General features: G+C 37.5%; 1 protein-coding gene and 1 pseudogene across 4 annotated transcripts in view; both read right to left on the reverse strand.

Moving 5' to 3' along the window:
* Positions 1-15,937, reverse strand: part of LOC126198876 (uncharacterized) — a 66,513-nt gene extending 50,576 nt beyond the window's left edge. For 2 of the 4 annotated variants that reach the window (XM_049935484.1, XM_049935501.1), the window contains exon 1: positions 15,672-15,937. The gene's annotated coding sequence lies outside the window, so the exon portion shown is untranslated. Of the gene's footprint in view, positions 1-2,129; positions 2,227-15,671 lie in introns of all 4 variants that reach the window. The other 2 variants (XM_049935493.1, XM_049935510.1) reach the window with 2 other exon arrangements.
* Positions 8,733-8,850, reverse strand: LOC126212899 (5S ribosomal RNA; annotated as a pseudogene).
* Positions 15,938-20,768: the final 4,831 nt, after the last annotated feature.

Here is a 20,768-nt window from a genome sequence, read left to right on the forward strand (position 1 = left end):
AATACACATCTGCAAATTGGTATTTTTTCATCTCTTGTCTGGGCCACTGAATGCACAAAATTTGAAAGAAATGCGAGAGGGTCAGGTTGAGAGGTGCGTTGAACTGACATGGAATGACCCATCAGCCAAAGGACTTGCGCAGTGTTAACACTGGGTCCCATCAGATCGCCGAAGTTAAGCACTGTTGGGCTGGGCTAGCACTTGGATGGATGACCATCCAGCCCAGCCCGCCGAGCGCTGTTGGCAAGTGGGGTGCACTGAGCCCTTGTGTGGCAAACTGAGGAGCTGCTTGATTGTGAAGTAGTGGCTCCGTTCACGGAAACTGACATACGACCAGGAGAGCGGTGTGCTGACCACATGCCCTTCCATATCCGCATCTATAGTTCAATTCTTTTATCTTGGCAGTTCGCGCATGCCCGTCCAGTCGCGGGAGATTGCCGCGTTGCCAGTTGCACACGCCAAGAGAAGCAGCGCCATAGTATAGTATAGTTCGCAAACTCACGTTTAGGGGGGATTGCGCAGTTTATGAAGTAAAGCCACCACGGCCGCATTAACCCTTTCGCTGCTACAGAGACGTGCTCCCCGCATTCCGCGCGATTTTGTCATCACTGCACTGCTCATCTGTGCAGACACATGGTGTTTTGACTGCTTTGACACACTTTATATCATTCGATTTCACAAAAACTATTTGGTCCAAAAATTTGATTTTTACACATCTTCTTGACTGATACCTTCCCCCCATAAATGACTTAATTTTGTTTCGATGTTCAACGCAGTTATTGTGCAGCATTAGATGTAGTAAACCATTGCACGAAATTTTAAAGAGTTTGCAGAGGTGAAAGTCCATACCATATACTTTCCGTACGGTCGATTTTAGTTGCCACTAGAAATTTCTCAAAATTACATTCAAACGAATAAAGTTCATGAAGGAAGACTCTTTGATATTGTTTTTAAATAAAGAAAATATTTAGCACCAAGCCAAGTTTGATCTCAGAACCTTTCGGTTAGCAGCCTAACACTTCAACCGTTACGCTAACGCAGCTCGTCATTCGATGGATCTCCCAGAGGACTTTAAAATATCACGCAAAATACTGACAACACTATTGGTATGACTATGAATTACTCACGTTTCGTCGAAATGCAATGGGAAATAAACAATTACCGCTGTTCTTTATTGCGAAAAAGTGGTTAGTGAGAATAATACAAACACCTTTCCTTGCTATCGCCTGAATTAGGAGGCTTATTGCTTGTTTGGTTAAATTAATTAATGGAATATGAAGCAATCGGTATAAAGAATGCTTTTTCCAAACTTTCTATAAAAGAAAGTCTGCAATCAGGAGATTGCTTTTGTTCAATTACTTTATTTATGACTGAACATTTCTAAAACTGGAGACACTCGTCCGCGTTCTGCACTGCAGTTGAGCTCTGGCAACGTCGTTCTCTGTTCATTGGCTGACTGTGTTTTGTGACGTCAGATGCGCAGAACGAACCTAAACTCGGCCGCCGTTGTAAATGACGCGCACTTTAGTGATGTCTGTGAGCTGAGGATGACACGGCAGCCGGTTGGTACTGTTGGGCCTTCATGGCCTGTTCAGGAGGAGTTTAGTTTAGTTAGGATAGTACATCAATGTAACAGTTCTTTTGTAGCTACCCATTATGTATCTTTCTATATCCTCACTATACGCCTTTGGAACAAACAGTATATGTAATCAAAATCTCAATAACAGGTGGAGCTGGGTAATATTGATTACAACTGTCTGGTATTTTCATTGTTTTGAGCTTCTGTTCAAGCTGGAATGCCAATAAATGTTTCAAGTTAGTTAATGCTGTTCTTTAGGAATATTTCAAAAAGCAATTAGGCTATTAGCTTTTACTGATTTACATCTATTTGCTGTAAGAGTGGTGGAAAGAAAGCAAGAAAGCTTTCCTACCAATGAGCACTTTATTTGGTCTCGCCCTGTAGCCGAGATGAAATTCACAACAGCAAAGTAGATAATATCACGGTACACCTTGGAAGATTTCATCATTATAAATTGCATTTGTGACAGAAATGCTTTTCTCTCAGAATGAACTACAATAAAATGCAATGGATCAACACAGTCAATTTAATGTACATAATGATAACATACCGTCCAGTAACTGACTATATCTTCTCCTTAACATGAAAAACATATGGAGTGAGGGGGCACAGTGGTTAAGACATCATACAGCAGCTCACATCCCCACCTGAACATCCAGATTTACATTTTCTATGATTTACTTAAATCACTTAAATCAAAGACTGTGACAGTTCCATTGAAACAGCATGGCCAGTTTATTTCCCCAAGCTGATTTTGTGCTCTGTTCCTAATGACTTTGCCCTGACAGGATTTAATTAAACTTCAATCTTCCTTCCTTCCTTCCTCCTCTCTGTCATGCGACTCATGTAGGAAAGCTCATTTGCTGGTTTCTGGCACAAAAAAAGGGAAGATTAGGGTTTAATATCTTGTTGGTGATGAGGTTACACGGAGTAAGAACTCGGGTAGGATGCGAATAGGGAAGGAAATTGGCTGCTTCCTTTGGAAAGGAACCGTCTTGGCATTTACTTTACGCTGCTCAGGAAATGATGGAAAACCTAAATCTGAATAGGAATTAAGATGTCCACATTCCTGAATTCAAATACAATACCTTAACTGCTACACCACTTTGGTCAGTGGTTTCTGGTACATAAAAACTATCTTGGATGTCGTGATAAGATTTTTAAGAGTTAACTGTTAAGAGTCTAGATTTCAATCTGAATCAGCCCCAATAAAACTAGTGAGAGGTGTGTAAGTCATGTTTATACATATCCAAGACTTTCTTCCTTTAGTGACAGTGATCAAAACTTACTTCCTCAACAAGTTACATAAAGGTGAGAAAAATTTCAGACAGCGAATTGGAACACCATAAAACTGATCTGAGATCTTACAAGCAAGTAGAGTAACAATACAGTTTCAAGGTAATATGACAAAGGTGATTTCTGAGGGATAGGATTATTCTGGAAAAGTATGCAAAAATGATACAGAAAATACTGTTCTAAACTTTTGATCTGATACACTAGAAACGATCAGTGAAAGCCTGTGACTGTAAAAACAATGGGTTTGTTTGCTAAATAACTTTTCTGCTACCTTGCATGACATATTTCATTAAATGATTCCCATCTTCAAGCGTGTTTTCTGTACACTACCTAATTTATTAGTGACGTTTGCAATGTGTGAGGTGCCTCAGTATTCTCTTGTCTTTTCTGCACAAATGTACCACAAGAGAACCTAATGACTACAAAACAATACAGCACCTTTCACCTTGAAAACATCATGAATAAATGGCGTAGGACACAGAAAAAGTACTCGAAAACTGGGATCATTTCCTGAAACGCACTGTGCAAAATATAAGTACAAAGGAAAAATGGGACTGGTAGCAGAAAAGTTATTTCATAAGCAAACGCTCTCTACTAAACAGTTTAAAACAGAGAATGTGTAGTCTGTGACCACTCTACCAAAATGTACACTCATAATGTCCCACGGTAATGTGAACTGCTGATCAGAAAGTATTTATTTTCATTACATGCTTTTACTTTACATGAGTGAATGCACATTATTTATATAAGGTAGGATGATTACATTGCAGTACACATTTATTGAAAAGTGCAAATTCAGTGTCACACCATTTACACTTCTTAAGCACCATACAAATGTATAATTAATATCTCAGAACAGCTTCTTCAAATGATAGGCATCAACTTACAGGTGTATGAATAGCAGTGTATAACAACATACCACTACTCCAGATTATTCTGATTTTCTCTAATTCAGAACTAGATAGCCGAGAAGTGAAAATAATATCCACAAATAATGACTAATGGTAAATCTTGTCTGTGTAATGAAGAATTTCCAACTCCTAAGCAACAATCATCTCTACTGTTCACAGTTCGGATTATGACTGAATGACCCCCCAGCATTACAATGAGCACACCTCGTAAAATCTGGGCAAACGCAATAAAATATCACATTAGTCACAGACACCACTGAACACTGTTGTATGAAATTAGCTGGACATAATCCACAAAGCGACTGTGAGTGGCGTGAGTGTGAACACTTGACATGTGATAGCAATGCAAGTACAACAGTACCTATTGTGATGTTGGTTTCAATACACCTGCACTGTTTCAACAGTACTTGTTACCTCTCTTTGAGTCACAACTAAACAAGTTCCCCACCTGCAGCCACAAACATGACTTGATAGATGTGTCTGTCTGGTCTAGTGGCAAGAATATCACTACCTAGAAGCACTTTAATAAACTGTTTGCTTTCATGTTTTTCCAATGTAATTATGCTGTTTAAGGCCCTCAGAAGGAGGTCACTTAGAACATACTCATTTAAAACATTTTTAAGTACTGTTTATCTACTTGGTGCCTATATAAGGCTGGATTAATAGAACAGATAAGAGGACTTTCAATAAATTGTGTGATGGATCATGGAAGAAAGAAGGGGAAGAAGGAAGGAAAAGGGTTTAATGTCCCGTTAACAACTAGGTCATTAGAGACAGAGCACACACTCACATTAGGTAATCATGGGAAAGTAAATTGTACATGCCTGGCATTTGTCTTGAGTGAGTCAGGAAAATCGTGGTTAATTCTGGGTTTCCTCTCATCATTATGAGAGAATCATAGCATAAAAATGTTCAATAAATTACAATGGTAGACACACAAGAAAGGTATGAATGTGGAGAGCCTTAGCCTAAAGCTTCGGAGAACATAAGATTCAATACAAATCTATAGACGTTACTTTTCCTGTAGTACATCTTGGACAATGAAAATGACAATAAAATCAGATATATTCTGACGTCAACATAGGGGAGGATGACTTTTGTGAATATGTAGAAGAGAAGACCGAAGACGATGTTTACTTCTCATAATTGATATGACCATTAGAGATGACCAACCAAGTGACTCAGAGCCCTAATGTAATGTCAAGTTGTTTGGCTACTAATCCGGTAGAGTATCAAATGTTTTTGATGTCTCTGAAACTTCTTGATTCCTCCAGATAAGAATGGACATACAAAAGCTCTGCAGATGACAGTGGTCATCATTTCTGACATAAGGTGAACGGCAGTTTGTTCTCCCAATCTCAGCTTTCAATCCAGCCATGATTTTCAATGAGTAATGTCTAGCCTGGTATGAGAAGTTTCTTGACATCTCATTAATGCCAAAGACATTAGAGACTAAACACAAGTACTGACTAACAAGCTTGGGGAAAGAAATTATTGGCCATGTCTATGCAAAAGGAACCGTCACATCACACACATCAATAGCTCTAGGTCCTTCCAAATGAATGGTTTAAAATCTTAATCATTTAGTTTGGTTAGAATTTTTGTTAGTTCCAATAAAGTTACATGTTTTACTACAAATAGACCTCTTCTACAGCATATTGACAGTTTTTGTTCTGTAATATCAACATGGTTGTACAGATATTAATCTAACATAATGAAACCATCACATGTTTAACACGCATCGTAACGGCACTGGGAAGCCATTCTGATCTATGTTTGTGTCAACACATAGAAATGGCAGGAGATGTGTACACAATGTGCACATCTCACTCAATAGTATCCCAGTGGTCTGCAACTAACTTATCCCTGGAGAATTCTTCAAGCCACTCTGACTTACTGGGAAATGATGGGGCTCTGCATTACTCTTGGAATTGTCTAGACTAACGGAAATATGCACATGACTGAACTGTAGAATCCTGTACTGTTCACCATAGAGAGGGAGTACTGGTGATGTATTATGGGGCTCATTTCAATCCTCCTAAACATGCCCCCATACATGAACACCCACACAAACACAGACATTTTGGCAAGCAGGGTGTTTCACATAATTAGTTTTCAATGAACTCACATGCTCTAATCAATGTGAAGCAGCTGTTAGAAACACCATTAACAATTAACTGTCATTAAAATTTTATGTATGAAACTCATGATCAACTTAGTTATATTTAGGTAACACGAATAGATTATGCTACTGTCACCATTTTAAATGGGATACTTGGTAATGGTATATGACTGGAGTGTTGTTAGAGATATTGGCCTTCATCATGACAGGCAAGTGCAGGATGAGCAAAGCATGTGATTTAGAGCTTTTGATCACGGCCATATCGTTGATGCCTAGTAAATTCCATCTTTAAGAACATACAGCCATTGGTGAAAACTGCCAGTGCAAGAGTCAACCAACGTACAAGAAAATGTTGCTGACGAATCACTTTCGACTATCACAGCCATAGCACAGTGAACTATTTCCCAATTCAGCACTGGATTATGGCAGCAACAAGTGAGTTGCCATGCCATTCAGAAGCCTGCCTATTTTGTACACATACTGCCCAGCATGTGTAACTACTCATTGCATAAAACATGGTACAGATACCAGCAAGGGTTCAGGGACAGTGACACTGGAAGTGCAAAACAAGGAACAAGGTCAAATGAGCAAACAAAGTAGTGCAAAACTAAAAAGACGATCTTTACATACTACAGCAGCAAGGGAAGAAGTATTATTCTGCTTGGTAAATGGCCATGTGGGAATTCAGGGGGTGAGCAAGCCAACAAAGCAACAAGGGACAGAGGCAACAAAAATAATTTGCTGTTTCTCGCTGTCTATTACCTCATTGTTAAGGAGGAAATCTGTGTGGCTGGGATACTAAACAGCAAATTCAGGCTGGTGGAGCCAAACAACTTTGACATAGAAAATGCTGTCCAGTCACACTGATGGTGACAAGTGGCTTTAACGTGGATGAGAACAGCGCACTGTCCTATGACACAAAGGCTTATCCTTCAGTAGTGTGGTGCTTGTGCAATATTGGTACTGGTGTGATTTTACTCCACTGCATTATTTTTACGAGAAGGCAGCAGTTTCTCTTAATAATAATTTATCCACTGTTTTCAATAATGAGTCAAATGTGGAACAAGATTTTTCAGGTTTTATGTGTTGCTTGGACTCCTGCCCAAACTGCTTGGTGCATTGATGGCTGGTGCATAATTTTTGGTCACTAATCAAGCCAATCACAATTACCTGTAGCATAGTTTTACAGTTTTGACTGTGTGTACATTTGTGTATAACTACACATTTTGTACACACTGGGAATTCTATTTAAGCAGTTTCAACGTCCATGTACATACTTTTATTGTTCTTAGAGTGACTGAACACCCTCCCCCCCCCCTTTTTTTAAGTGGTCACACAGCCACATGCAACAATTCATTTCATTTAGTATTTTGTGTGATGTCTACATCATAAATTTATTAAAGACTGAGGTAAGGGCATGCACACACCTATGTGTGATTTTTTTAAATCCATTTTAGTATACTGATAGGCAACTTCTGTCTCAGCTGCCTTTTTCGGGCATTCTTTCAAGTCCCTAAAATGTATCCACGAATCATTGCCCCAAGAAGATTGTTTATGAAGGATAGACTATTCACCTCACTAAACACACACATTCATATTCTGCAAGGATGCTGATAACCATGTCATTGAGCCCCCTAGAAACAATATCGTCCTGAATATGAGTCGAGTGACTTCTCCCTGTGCCACCTTGCTCAGTGACTACAATTGATATTCTTCCATCATTTACTCCATAAAAGGGCAACCACAAAATGGTTAATAGAGATATAATTGTGCACCATGCATTTTCTCTCATGCTATTAGCAATTGTAACAGGAAAGGAAATTATTAAAAGTGTTGTGGAGTTCCTTCTATCACTCACTACACAGAGGCATTTGACGTAAAAATAGGTGAAAGAACATACACAGGTTAGAACTGTACAAAAACAGAACCACTAATATACAGTAGACAGACACTCCATCCTTTTTTCAAACGTATTATGATAAACAACAAAACCACCTTTCATAGATAAGGTCACGAATGTTCTGCAGTGTGGTGGTGCTTGATGCAGTTGCAGCAGGTTAAAACTCTGGCAGTGTACAAAACTAATTTTTTCCAGTATTTGACCAGCGAGGGGAAGTAGTGGAGTCCTAATTGTCTGCCAATGTCGCAGATTAAATGGCAGACCTCTTCACATTATCTTGAGCAGTGAGGGCAGTGAACTGTTGGAAATCCATCTGCCAGATGGCAACATTAAGCTTGGGCACAAGCTTAGTTATGTGAAAGGAGAGGGCTATATGCTAGCACTAGTTTTCACCATTAGTGTTGAAAAACTCCACTGAGTTATGGATAAAGAAGTATCTCCAATTCCTAAAATGAGCCAACACAGAACTTCCCAATCAAAATGTCATCTGACTTTAAGAATTCATTAAAAAAAAAGTAAAAGTAAAAAAGAACGAAAGAAAATTACACCACGGCAGAAATAAAACAGGATGTAATAATGACCAAGAAGATCATGTGTACAGATTACATGGTACCAACAGAAGATAAACATTAAGACTTCACGACCTCTTCTCAGTGGAGCCATCAAAACACATGAAGAGTACCACCTTTAAATACTGCAAAAACTAAGGGGAAACAAAAAAAAGGCACTCCATCTTCAGGCCACAAGTGGCCTACCGGGACCATTCGACTGCCGTGTCATCCTCGGTGGAGGATGCGGATACGAGGAGTGTGGGGTCAGCACACCGCTCTCCCAGTCGTAAGATGGTATTCTGGACCAAAGCCGCTACTATTCGGTCAAGTAACTCCTCAATTGGCATCACGAGGCTGAGTGCACCTAGAAAAATTGCAACAGTGCATGGTGGCCCGGATGGTCACCCATCCAAGTGCTGACCACGCCCAAAAGTGCTTAACTTCGGTGATCTCACGGGAACCAGTGTATCCACTGCGGCAAGGCCGTTGCCACAAAAACTAAGAACAGTAACCAATTTGTAGAGCCAGTGCACATAATGGTATGAAGTACAGACCTACCACTAGAAGACACCGAAATAAATATCTTGGCTATAATTTTACAACAAACTGCGTTAAAAAAGCTCATTATAATAATAATAATGACAACTGTTTAAAGTAAAAACCTCAACTCCATTTTCTAGAATGCAAAAGATAAAGGAAGCACTTTGGATTGCCGGGTCATTCCATATCAAATCACCCAATAAAAAATAAATTTTACACCCACCTCCTTAGATTTTCATGAAATTTGGCTCAAATGGTTCTAATACCATCCTGACAACACCTGCAAATTTTTTTGCTGTATCTCTTATAGTTTTTTTTAATAAATTTTTAAAGTTTTTATGTTTTGCGTTTTCCAAACCTTCGGAAATGGTAAATTTAATTTGTATTCAAAACTTTAAAATTGCTTATCTTAAAAACTCTTTTAGATCACATCATGAATTTTTGCAGCAAGTTTATTTATTATACATATTTGAAGATAAAAATGATACTATTATTAATATTTTCTATGGAAAAAAATATATATGTTTTTTTTTTTTTTAACGGATGTTTTGTTTTATAAGAATTGCAATGTCTAGAGTCTCAGACCTGATAGAATGCTCAAATTTGTTTTAATTTACTCTTAAACATATAGGCTACTTGATAAAACAAAAATAATGATGACTTTTTAACATGTTTATTAACTATAGTAGATTACATTAGAATTATGTACAAAGATAGTGTACTTACGACACTTATGTATAACCCAACTGATTGCTTGAAACATTGAATTTTTTGAGTAATTTTGTCTTTTTAATAAACATTAATGCTGATTCAAACTGTTTTTCCACTTCATCCAAGAGCTTTCAGTTCTTTTGATACAGTCTTTTTTGAAGTAATACATTCTCCCAGTGCCGCTTGATTGAGGTGCATCTGCTAGACAGACTATGTGCTCCAAAGGCACTATGCAAGAATCTTCTCTTTCAGGCCAATAAAATGATGCAGCTGGTCCTAAAGAATGTAAAAACAGAATTTCTGCATCTTCTTCATCATTGAATATTGTTTTTACCAGTCCAAAGTACCAGTTACCATCATAATTTGCAGCCACATAGCTATTTATGGATGGTTCAACACGAACCCAATCAGAAGAAGAATGGAAAGAAAAGACTAAGGATGGTTTTACACTATCTGTAGTCCTTCTAATTTCAAGGTTGTTTGTTGGAAGTGGTTTGAAGTTATGAAAACTTCTTGTTCCAGGAATGGTTCGGGTTGCTGAAAAACGTTTTTCTAGTTTTAACCATAGCAAATCAGCTTCTTTTTTGTCAATAAAGTGAAAATGAATGTTTTCAATATTTTTTTCACAAAACTTGTACACATCGATTGCTGTCATTATTTGTTCTTCGTCTGAAAGCTGTAGACTGGCTTTCCTTAAAATTTTAATAGTTCCCTCCTAGGCCATCACAAATTGACTTCCCATGACTTGCAAAAAAAGTGTGTTCGGCCTGCAAAAAAAGTGTGTTGGGCCTTCAAATTAAAGTCTCTCAAGTGTTCAGTCAAATTTTTAAAACTGTTTCTATTTTTGTACTGCCCAGCACAACCATCTGTAAAGTAGTGAACTGAGTCAATGTCAGTATGATGTAATGACAGCCACTTTGTAATTTCTTTTTGTACAAAGTTAACAAAACCTGTGTCATGTTCTTGGTCATCACCAATAAAACAGTGGTTGGAAACAAAAACATTGTTTTCCTCATTTCTTAGAAAAACTCCAACTGGGTGTAGAGTACAACCACCTCTATTCCAGTGGTAACTTTGGATCTCATTTTGTATAACAAAGGAATAATTTTCACTGAAATCCATTGCTGTTTTGGATGGTGGGTCTTCTTTCAATCTTTTAAAGGCTGCTGATTGGGATTTTGCTATAAACGAGTGCGGGGTGACCTTTTCCAATGACCTAACCAATAAATAAATGTAGTCTTCAACACTGATAAGACCGTTTGATCATTTCTGCCCTGTCTGTGTTAACCCACTGACTGATTACAATTTCTTCTTCTAAATCATAATCTTCACTTAGTTTTTCAGTTAAGTACTCAGTTAGTGCAGTATTTGCAGGACAGCTGTCGCAATGATGTAGCATGCAGTTTTGGTTTTCCGTGTTGCACACAAGCATCTTAATTAGATCCTTATAAGATTCTTCAATTTTCACAGCATCCAGTAATAGTTTAACATTCTGGTGGATACTGCATAGACATACAGTGTGTGCGCCTGCAGCACCAGCAAGGATACACCATTTGGGTCTCAAGAAACAAAATTTTGAAAATCCTACTTCTACCTCGGGATTCTCCCATTTGAAAGAATAACAAGAGTTCTCTCAAGTTACACAAAATGAGTCTTTTTTGCATGTACACATTTTTTTGAACACTTACTTTGTCTTTTGTTCCAGGAAGCACTCTGGAACTTTCATCGTTTTCATAAAAATCTGTTACAAGTCTTACTGTATTTTCAGAAAGAGTTTTACCTTTTTTTGGACCAGGAGTTTCCAAAATACCCTTTTCAGATTTTAGCTTTCTAGCTTGTCGCACCATGTACTCACTTACATTAAATTCTTTCATCACTTTATTTCGACTCTAAGAATCTGGAGCCAAGGTCAGAATCTGGATTTTTCTAGACCTCCCAACAGATGAAATCTTCTCTTTCATAAGAGAAATCATTACATCAAAATCCTTTGCTTTCTCAACCACACTTGTATCTTCTTCGTCATCATTCAGAACTTGGTGCATCATATTTTATTGCTTTTGAAACCGCCTTTTTTGCAGTCTATTCAATACTGCTAACCTTCCTTTTAAAATAAGACCCTTTACTTTGTTCTGACAAGCCATGAAGCTTTATCGGTGTTAAACCTAAATTATCAAGAGCAATGTTTATTTGTACTAGGGATTCATTTCTGGATTCCAATTATTCTAATTCAACCATGACTTCATCATCTGTTTCACTTTCATTGACTTCAACTCTTAATTTTTCCTCACAAAAGTTACGGCATGTTGAGCAAAGCTTTTGTGGAGGTTTTATGCTAATATTTTTTGTCAGTAATTGTTTAGAAAGATCCAAGCCTACACTTCTCAACAATTTTTTGATGGGCTTTTTGTGTTTTTTTAGTGGGTCTACACATGTTGTTTGATACTTTTCAAAAACATTTAAAAAGTAGTAGCTGTGGTGTGAACATATATTCTTAAATTCACACAGATTAATTCCAGATCGTAAGTGGATCAAATCTTTTTCTTCCTCACTCAATTGTTGTAACTTTTTTGAAGGTGTGTAGGTCGTTTGGAAACAGTCACAGATTTTTTAAATAACCCTACGCTACAGGTTTGAATATCTGACATACTGATTTCACTTTTCGTCTGATTACTGTTCTGGTTACTTTTATAGGATACTGGAAAAGAATCTCTGTAAACTACGTAACAGTACTTACTGAAAATTCGAATAAACTTAATAAAATATTATCCAAGCACTATATAACACAGTAATATATTTTTACTTCAAAACACAGGAGTAACAAAACAATATCCAAGCGTACATTGTTACTCCAAGAAGACAAAAACTTATTTTCGGTGTCTAAGTCACTTGGTACTTTTTATTTTTAAAATATAATTAATATTATTTTAAAAATTAGATAACTATTAAACAGGTTAAAAAGCCAACATAATTTTTCTTTTATCTAATAGCCTATACAATTAAGAGTATTTTAAAACAAATTTGAGCTTTCTATCAGGTCTGAGACTCTAGATATTGCAGTTTTTGTAAAACTAAACATCCGTTGGGGGGGGGGGGGGGAGAAAGAAAAAAAAAACCACTTGTAAATTTTTTTTTCATTTGGAAGATTTTAATATATCTTTATGGTAATTTTTTTAACATTTAGATATAATACACAAACTTATTCCCAAATTTCATACTAATATCTTGAGTATTCTTTAATATACAAATTTTTTTAGTTGTGAGGACACATTTAAGTTATGACTTCCGACTGCTGAAACAACGCCAAATCTAAAAACTTTAAAAATTTATATAAAAGAAACTACAAGAGATAGAGCAAAAAATTTTACAAGTGCTTTCAGGATGATAAAAGAAGTAATTGTACCAAGTTTCATCAAAATCTGACATGGTTGGTGTCAAGGCCTGCGTGACTTGACATGGAATGACCCTGCCACCTGTCCCATATTGTGCTGGCATCCCATATTTGAGATGAAAATTTTGCATACTGTACTGTGAATTGTTGTCAGGTAAAAACAAGTGTTCGTCTTTTTTTATCTCTAAATATTTTAAAAGGCATATTTGATTTGAATTTGACTGGAATACTCTATTTCAAATTCTAAAGGTGGCAGGGGTAAAACACAGGGAGCAAAAGGCTATTTACAATTTGTACAGAAAACAGATGGCAGTTATAAGAGTCAAGGGGCATGAAAGGGAAACAGTGGTTGGGAAGGGAGTGAGACAGGGTTGTAGCCTCTCCCCGATGTTATTCAATCTGTATACTGAGCAAGCAGTAAAGGAAATAATAAAAAATTTTGGAGTAGGTATTAAAATCCAGGGAGAAGAAATAATAACTTTGAGGTTCGCTGATGACATTGTAATTCTGTCAGAGACAGCAAAAGACTTGGAAGAGCAGTTGAACGGAATGGAAAGTGTCTTGAAAGGAGGATATAAGATGAATATCAACAAAAGCAAAACGAGGATAATGGAGTGTAGTCGAATTAAGTTGGGTGATGCTGAGGGCATTAGATTAGGAAATGAGACACTTAAAGTAGTAAAGGAGTTTTGCTATTTGGGGAGCAAAATAACTGATGATGGTTGAAGTAGAGAGGATATAAAATGTAGACTGGCAATGGCAAGGAAAGCATTTCTGAAGAAGAGAAATTTGTTAACATCGAGTATATCTTAAGTGTCAGGAAGTCATTTCTGAAAGTATTTGTATGGAGTGTAGCCATGTATGGAAGTGAAACATGGACGATAAATTGTTTGGACACGAAGAGAATAGAAGCTTTCGAAATGTGGTGCTACAGAAGAATGTTGAAGATTAGGTGGGTAGATCACGTAACTAGGTATTGAATAGGATTGGGGAGAAGAGGAGTTTGTGGCACAACTTGACCAGAAGACGGGATCGGTTGGTAGGACATGTTCCGAGGCATCAAGGGATCACAGATTTAGCATTGGAGGGCAGTGTGGGAGGTAAAAATAATAGAGGGAGACCAAGAGATGAATATACGAAGCAGATTCAGAAGGATATAGGCTGCAGTACGTACTGGGAGATGAAAAAGTTTGCACAGGATAGAGTAGCATGGAGAGCTGCATCAAACCAGTCTCAGGACTGGAGACCACAACAACAACAACATATAATGCTATCTTGTACGTGACATGTGAGCAGACGGGTGGAATTGGATACTTCTGTAAAGCCCAAAATTTTTAGAACGATGAAATCAGAAAGGTCTACCCTCAGAATAGATGTTGACAAATGGAAAGATATGAGACTGGGTCCACAGACTACATTAACCACAGCATTGTGAAGGAAGTCTGATTTGTTAACATAAAGATAACAAACAACATAATGAACTACATAAAACAGAAAGATACCAACATAATCTTTTCTATAACTGGAATGATACAAAAAATCATTAGGCAATATACCAATTTACATTACTACATACCACAAAGAAGACAACTAAATACAGAAAAGTATATTCAGGGAAAAAAAACTATAATCATGGATGCTGAATAGCTAAAGAACCTGTGCAACCAGCAATGAAACTTTACCAGCAAAAGAAAACTTGAGTTCTGTATTCAGAGAATAAAAAGCTAATGGGACCACCAATAAGAAGACATGAAATGAAAGAAGGATTTTTGTATATTTGGCAAGACAATTTCGAACCCAAAAAGTCTTTTCTACAACTGGATTGTTGCTATATGTTCTGCAAGTCATAGAGCTTCTGTTGGTATCCTGATGTTTTATCATTTGGTTCTGTACACACAATCAGTTACAAATATTGTCTGTGAAGATGATGTGGTTAATGAAAAATAAACAAACAAACTCATTTTTCCAAACACCTTGGCGGTCTCACATAAAATGGTACACACAAAAGCAGTAATTACAAGGTGACAAGTAATCAGTGACATAATATGGGTAAAATGTTTATTACCACTTAGCGAAGTTCCATGATTTCGTGACTTGACAGCTAGCTATAACAATTAAATAACCCTTCATAACATCTGGCAGGAGATAATCTCCTGATTCATATCAACAAAATGTGTTGCATGCTGCCATATTAAAGGCAAAATAACGCAAGGATACTAGGGAAACGACAATAATCTGATAAATATAAATTTCAAGCATGTGATTAATAATGTATTCAGATGTATTTCTATGATGATGGCAGAGCAAGACATAACTAGCCAAGGTGTCAAGTATATAATCTGTGGGCATTATACACTATCTGCAGAATTTGTTCTCAATAGATCAAAAGTTTTCTTAGCATAGGGTTTAGTTCCTCAACGACGACGATGCCATTAAGAGACAGAGCACATGTCAGAGTTGGGAAGGAAGTCAAGGCATTATCCTCTAGGAGAACTTTCCATGCGTTTAGCGTATTGGAATTAGTTCGACGATCACAGCAAACCTAATCCTCGGCTGATGGCCGGCAAACAGAACTCCGGTCCTGCTGAATGTCCCTTAAGCACTGCACGATGGTGATCAGAATTAAATTTGAACGGCAACCATCTCAAGTTAGAACATACTGACGGTACATACCCAAAGAAACCAATTTTCCGCTTTGTGGAGTTGTGTAATAATGTCGACAATCAAGGAGTGTTGTCAACAGTTAATGAAAATCCTCTATTTTATATACCGGCTCATTAATTGACTCTGCCATTCAAACATTTGACATGCACTGCTGCTCAGACAGACCTTTCTACGGTTGTAACAGGTAATTAGTCAAGAGACATTACTGTCAACGTAAAATAATCAACAGCACCAATACATAAACAAATATAAACATAAATTGTTTCTCAGTTGCCCATTTGTCATTTCCAAGAATGCATATATGAATATCTTTGGTTCCAAAAGAACATGGAGATATTATTATAAGTCCATGCTAAAGGTAGTAAATGCGAAAGATGATGTCGCCGGGTTCTTCCTAAAAAGAATATTGGAACAGAGCTGCTGCGTACTCTGCTGCTAACTGCCTTTTTAACAAAAGTACAAAAAATCTATGTTTTTGAAGTTGGCGCCATCTATTCGTATCGGATGTCGAAGCCTCGCCGTGATTACTGTGTTAGGGGAGAGTGGGGGAAATACACGCACCTAAGAAAAATCGATGTGAACCATTCGTTACGTCATTCAAACCTACGAAAATAAGTACATACCATGCAATGGACATTTCTCCGCATATTCCAATCGTCTGTAAATAGTTATAAACAGTACCTTGATTTTGAACATTAAAATAAAAAAAGGTGCAAATGCGTGGTATTCCCCACCCCTGAGGGTAATGACACGCAAAGTACTGGGTAATAACACGTAAAACAAACAAACCATTAAAAATGTACAATAATTGCTATTTTTATTTGCTTATTAGTTACTACAAATAGTAAACAGTATATTTAAGAACTAAATAATGTAATTCTACAAACATCTCTTATAATTTTCGTTTTTTACATTTTTATTGATGTGAAAAGAGTTTATTTTCTCATACAGCAAAGATTGCACTTGTAACCTTTTGGAGTGTTCCAGCCACTACATTCTTCATTACTCCATCTGCTACAAGAAATACATCGGTACCATAGTTCTCCATCTTTCCCAAACTCTCCACAAACTAAACAGACATCTTCTGAAATCTCCATTGGATCAATATCATCCATTTCATCCCCATCACAAATGTTCTGCAAGTCCAGATTTAGGTCATCCTCTCTACTACTTTCACTTTCTTGGTGGTGTTTCCTCTTATATAATGTCTGTTTCTTCATTGAGACTTTTTGAAGTTGTAGATTTCTGCACTTATCTGCTTTATCGTTAAGATTTCTTTTCTTGTTTCCTTCATCTTTCTTTTTCATGGCTTCTTTTTGTTTCTTTATCGGTAACTCCGTTAGCAGTTTATTCTTCTCTGGAGTTGCTGTAAGGATCACTGACTTTCCCTTAGGCTTTCCCTTGGCTTGTTTCGTCTTAGGAAGAACTTGTTTTTGTTTTGGAACAGGAGATATGTCAAATACACTAACGTGCTTGACACATGCACTTTTAGTTGATGTTGTTGTGACCTCTTCTAGGCCTACTAGAAGTGGAACATCTTCTGCTGAAGATCCAGGAATCTGTTCTTGACTCCTTTTGGGGATATGTGGCTCGTTTGTAGATGCAACCACTTCATTTCCATTTGTTGCATTCGGAACCTCTTCATCTTCAAGGACAACATCTCTGAAGATCTCACATTGTTGTAAGTCGTCATGCTGAAATTTGTTTGGATTGAAAGGGCAAATCCCACATGCCTTAACCCCCTGACTGCCCTTTGTCCATGGTAGCTACCTTAATATGTGCCTTATTAAAAAGTTCTGCTAACTCATATGGTGTAATTTTTTGATACACCTGTGACTTTATATACATGTCACATTCACGATTGAAGGCTGATTTCAAAGAGGAAAAGAATGTAACATCTAGTGGTTGAATCTTGTGACAAGTGTGTGGAGGTATGGTTACCATGACAACAGAATGTTTTTTACAAAATTCAAAAATATCAAGTTAAATGTGGCTGCTGTGATTATCTAAAATCAGCAGCACAGGGTCATCAGTATTTGTTTTTACATTGTTCTGAAAAGTTGGATCCATTCGAAAAATAATGACTCATTGGACCAGCCATTGACGGAACAACCATATATTGCTCCAACTGGTCCACCTTTACTTAAGAGATTTGACATCCTCTTCCTAGGGAAGATAAACATAGGGGGGATGTAGGTACCAGCAGCACTGAAACAACATATCACAGTCATAATAGTAGTAGTACTAGTTTATTTGTCCATGGGTTACGTTTTAAAAGGGTACTACACATCATGTGTTTTTTAGCATTTAGAAATCAGTTATTTTCGCTTAATTAAATGTTTGAAATAGTTATATTTGGAGAAATATTATATTACAGCTGTTATCTTGACTCGATACTTACCACAAGAAATGTGTCATCTGCCTACATGAGAGCATACAATATACGTGTAGTATGAATAGGATAGGCCCCATAACTGAACCCTGTGGTGAATCATATTTCATCAGTCTGAAATAGGATTACATACTTTTATCAAAAGGATATACTGTTAATATTATTTTCACACATTGTAGTGTGTTTTTCAAGCACTATCTCATAACATCAGCATTGTTGTGTCATAAGCACTGCACGCATCACCAGACATCACCACAGACGTCGATAGGTCGACAACCCACTCCAGAGACCGAGTATGCGCCAGTGATTTCCGCACCAAGAAGTCGCAATGGTGGCGCTCCCCGAGAAGTGATACGTGCCCGTGTTACAGCAGTTCCAAGTAAGTTTGACTATTGAGAAGACTACCTCCTATTTGTGTACTTGGCGCCCCATCGTCCACTTCTAGCCAGTCCACACCAGCCCACCTTCAGTGAAGATTACTATTCAGCCATAGCTTCTGGGATAGTAATTGACCTCCAGGATCAGCTGCCTGAATCGATTTGTACATAGCTGAGTATTTGTGAATAAATGTGGGCATTCTTGCCACTAATCTTTATCTGTAGCTTCAGTGTTCTCCTTGATCTCCTCTCATAGTGTTTCCCTCAGAGCACCATAAATAGTTGAGCGTGGTGACAAGTAGCAGCTTTATCCCATTAAAGCAGTAAAGCTGTCAGTAACCCAAAAGTTGGTTTAAAAATCATGCTTTTCTAGGTACGATTCTATTGGAAGTAATATGCCGTTCTCTTACTCTGACCTTTGAACTGATTTATGCACATACAGTTTTAGGTAGACTCTGAGACACAGCGCAGTTCAGCATTTTTCATGTTGACAAAAAGTGGTAGAGAAGAAAGAATTGACAAGTGACAGAAAAAATCCTGGGGTTCATTGGTGATCTATCGCCAGACCTTTGGATGTGAAAGCCGACAGTTTTAACAGAGCCAAATCTATTACGATTTCTATTGGGTGAAAAGTCTAATGTCCTTGAAAATCCAAGGAATAATCCACAGATTTTTTTGGTTTATCTAATGCATCTCCTAATCGAATTACAAAGTTGGCTATTGTCGTCAATACAACGATATTTCGTTCAGCCCTGCATTGAAGAGTGAAACTGAGGTAATTCATGTGACATTAACGTAATTACGTGTAGAAACACTGAAATTTTGGTCATGTCAGTTGACTAACATCACTTTCTGTAAACTTACAGTCTCTTCAGTTAGTGATGAAAGTAGGCTTCATTAACGCCATTTTACTGCTAACATATGTACCAAAAATTCTCCTAGTGAGAGCAACATTATGGCATTCTATTAATTTGTGACCTCGATAGTTACATTTACTATCAGTGCAAATTACGTTGACAATAGGTTTGGTGACTGATGGGAGCAATAGTAAATGCATTTTCAATTTACGGCCGTTTCCATCAATTACCACGCCGAGTGTAATCTTGGTCTGCATAGGCAATAGTGACATGACTTTCTGCTGTAAGCTTTTTTACTGCAATAATTTTTCTTCTAGTTTGGCTTGACATTTTAAACCATAGTACTTTTTCTCCAGTAGAAATCGTTTTCTCGCATGATTTTTTCCTTAATCACGATTATAACTGTTGTAAGCTTTTTATGTTCAATGATTCCAGTATTCGATATTCAAAAAAATTACGTAGTTTCAATCTTGAAAGTGATATGGCCAACAAGGCATGAGCTGGCTTTCTTTCATGTGACCCAGATTCCTGTCATTTTCATTTCTGTGACATGTTGCCCGTTCATAAAACAGTCATGCTGATTAATGATACCTTTTCTTCAGGTGTAAGGCATCAGCTGATAGATGTATTTCGTGGGTTTGGGTAGTTCTGAGGAATTTTAGGGGAAAATCGAATTTATTTAAGTAGTTGTGGTCAGAGGAAATTGCGAATTACGATCTCAACGTGCATTAGAAGCGTTATCCAAGGATTCAGCACCAACTGTTAGTCGTTTAGTAGAATCAGTGCTTTTCCTTGTAGTTCCGCTAGTGCAATATTTGTGAACTATGTAACCAAAAGGACTAAATATAAATCAAATCATGTAACACACTGGTATCACAATTGGGATAGGTCTTGTATCATGCAGAAGTTCTCCAGATGACTGCGTTTCCTCTCATGCAGAAATAAGTCAGCACTACTGTCACTTGTCACGTAATGATAATCATTGCTTGCATTTGGAATGAATTAAACAGCTGTTTTCATTTATGCACCCAGTCACCTAATTGGTTCATCGCCATGTTCTGTTGATGCCATAATACCTGTGCATTGAGGCTCTTGATGAAAGTGCAGTACCACTACCATGTAGCACCAGCTTCACTCATAATGCCATGGGTATGTTCACTACATACAATATGCTGATGGCCACCTTGGGACAAAGCACCATCTCATAAGGATAATTTTAGAGAGTGAAAATAATACTTCAAAGAAGTTGATATGTACAGGAGTGGCAGCTTGCATCCCACTAGAGGCGTTGTACAACTGTGAGATGAGTCAACAGTTATGGTGGTAGCCTCAGCTGTCGTCAGTGGTGGTATAGGCAACTTACGAAGCATAGTGTGTGGCGTATGTTGCATGCTGCCATCCTGTGTATGGGGCACTTGGCACTATAGCACTACTAGTTGGCGAATTTTATATCAACACATGGCTTGAGGTATATCCCATA

The sequence above is a fragment of the Schistocerca nitens genome, chromosome 1 (genome assembly GCF_023898315.1).
Source record: "Schistocerca nitens isolate TAMUIC-IGC-003100 chromosome 1, iqSchNite1.1, whole genome shotgun sequence".
Taxonomy (NCBI): Eukaryota; Metazoa; Arthropoda; class Insecta; order Orthoptera; family Acrididae; genus Schistocerca; species Schistocerca nitens.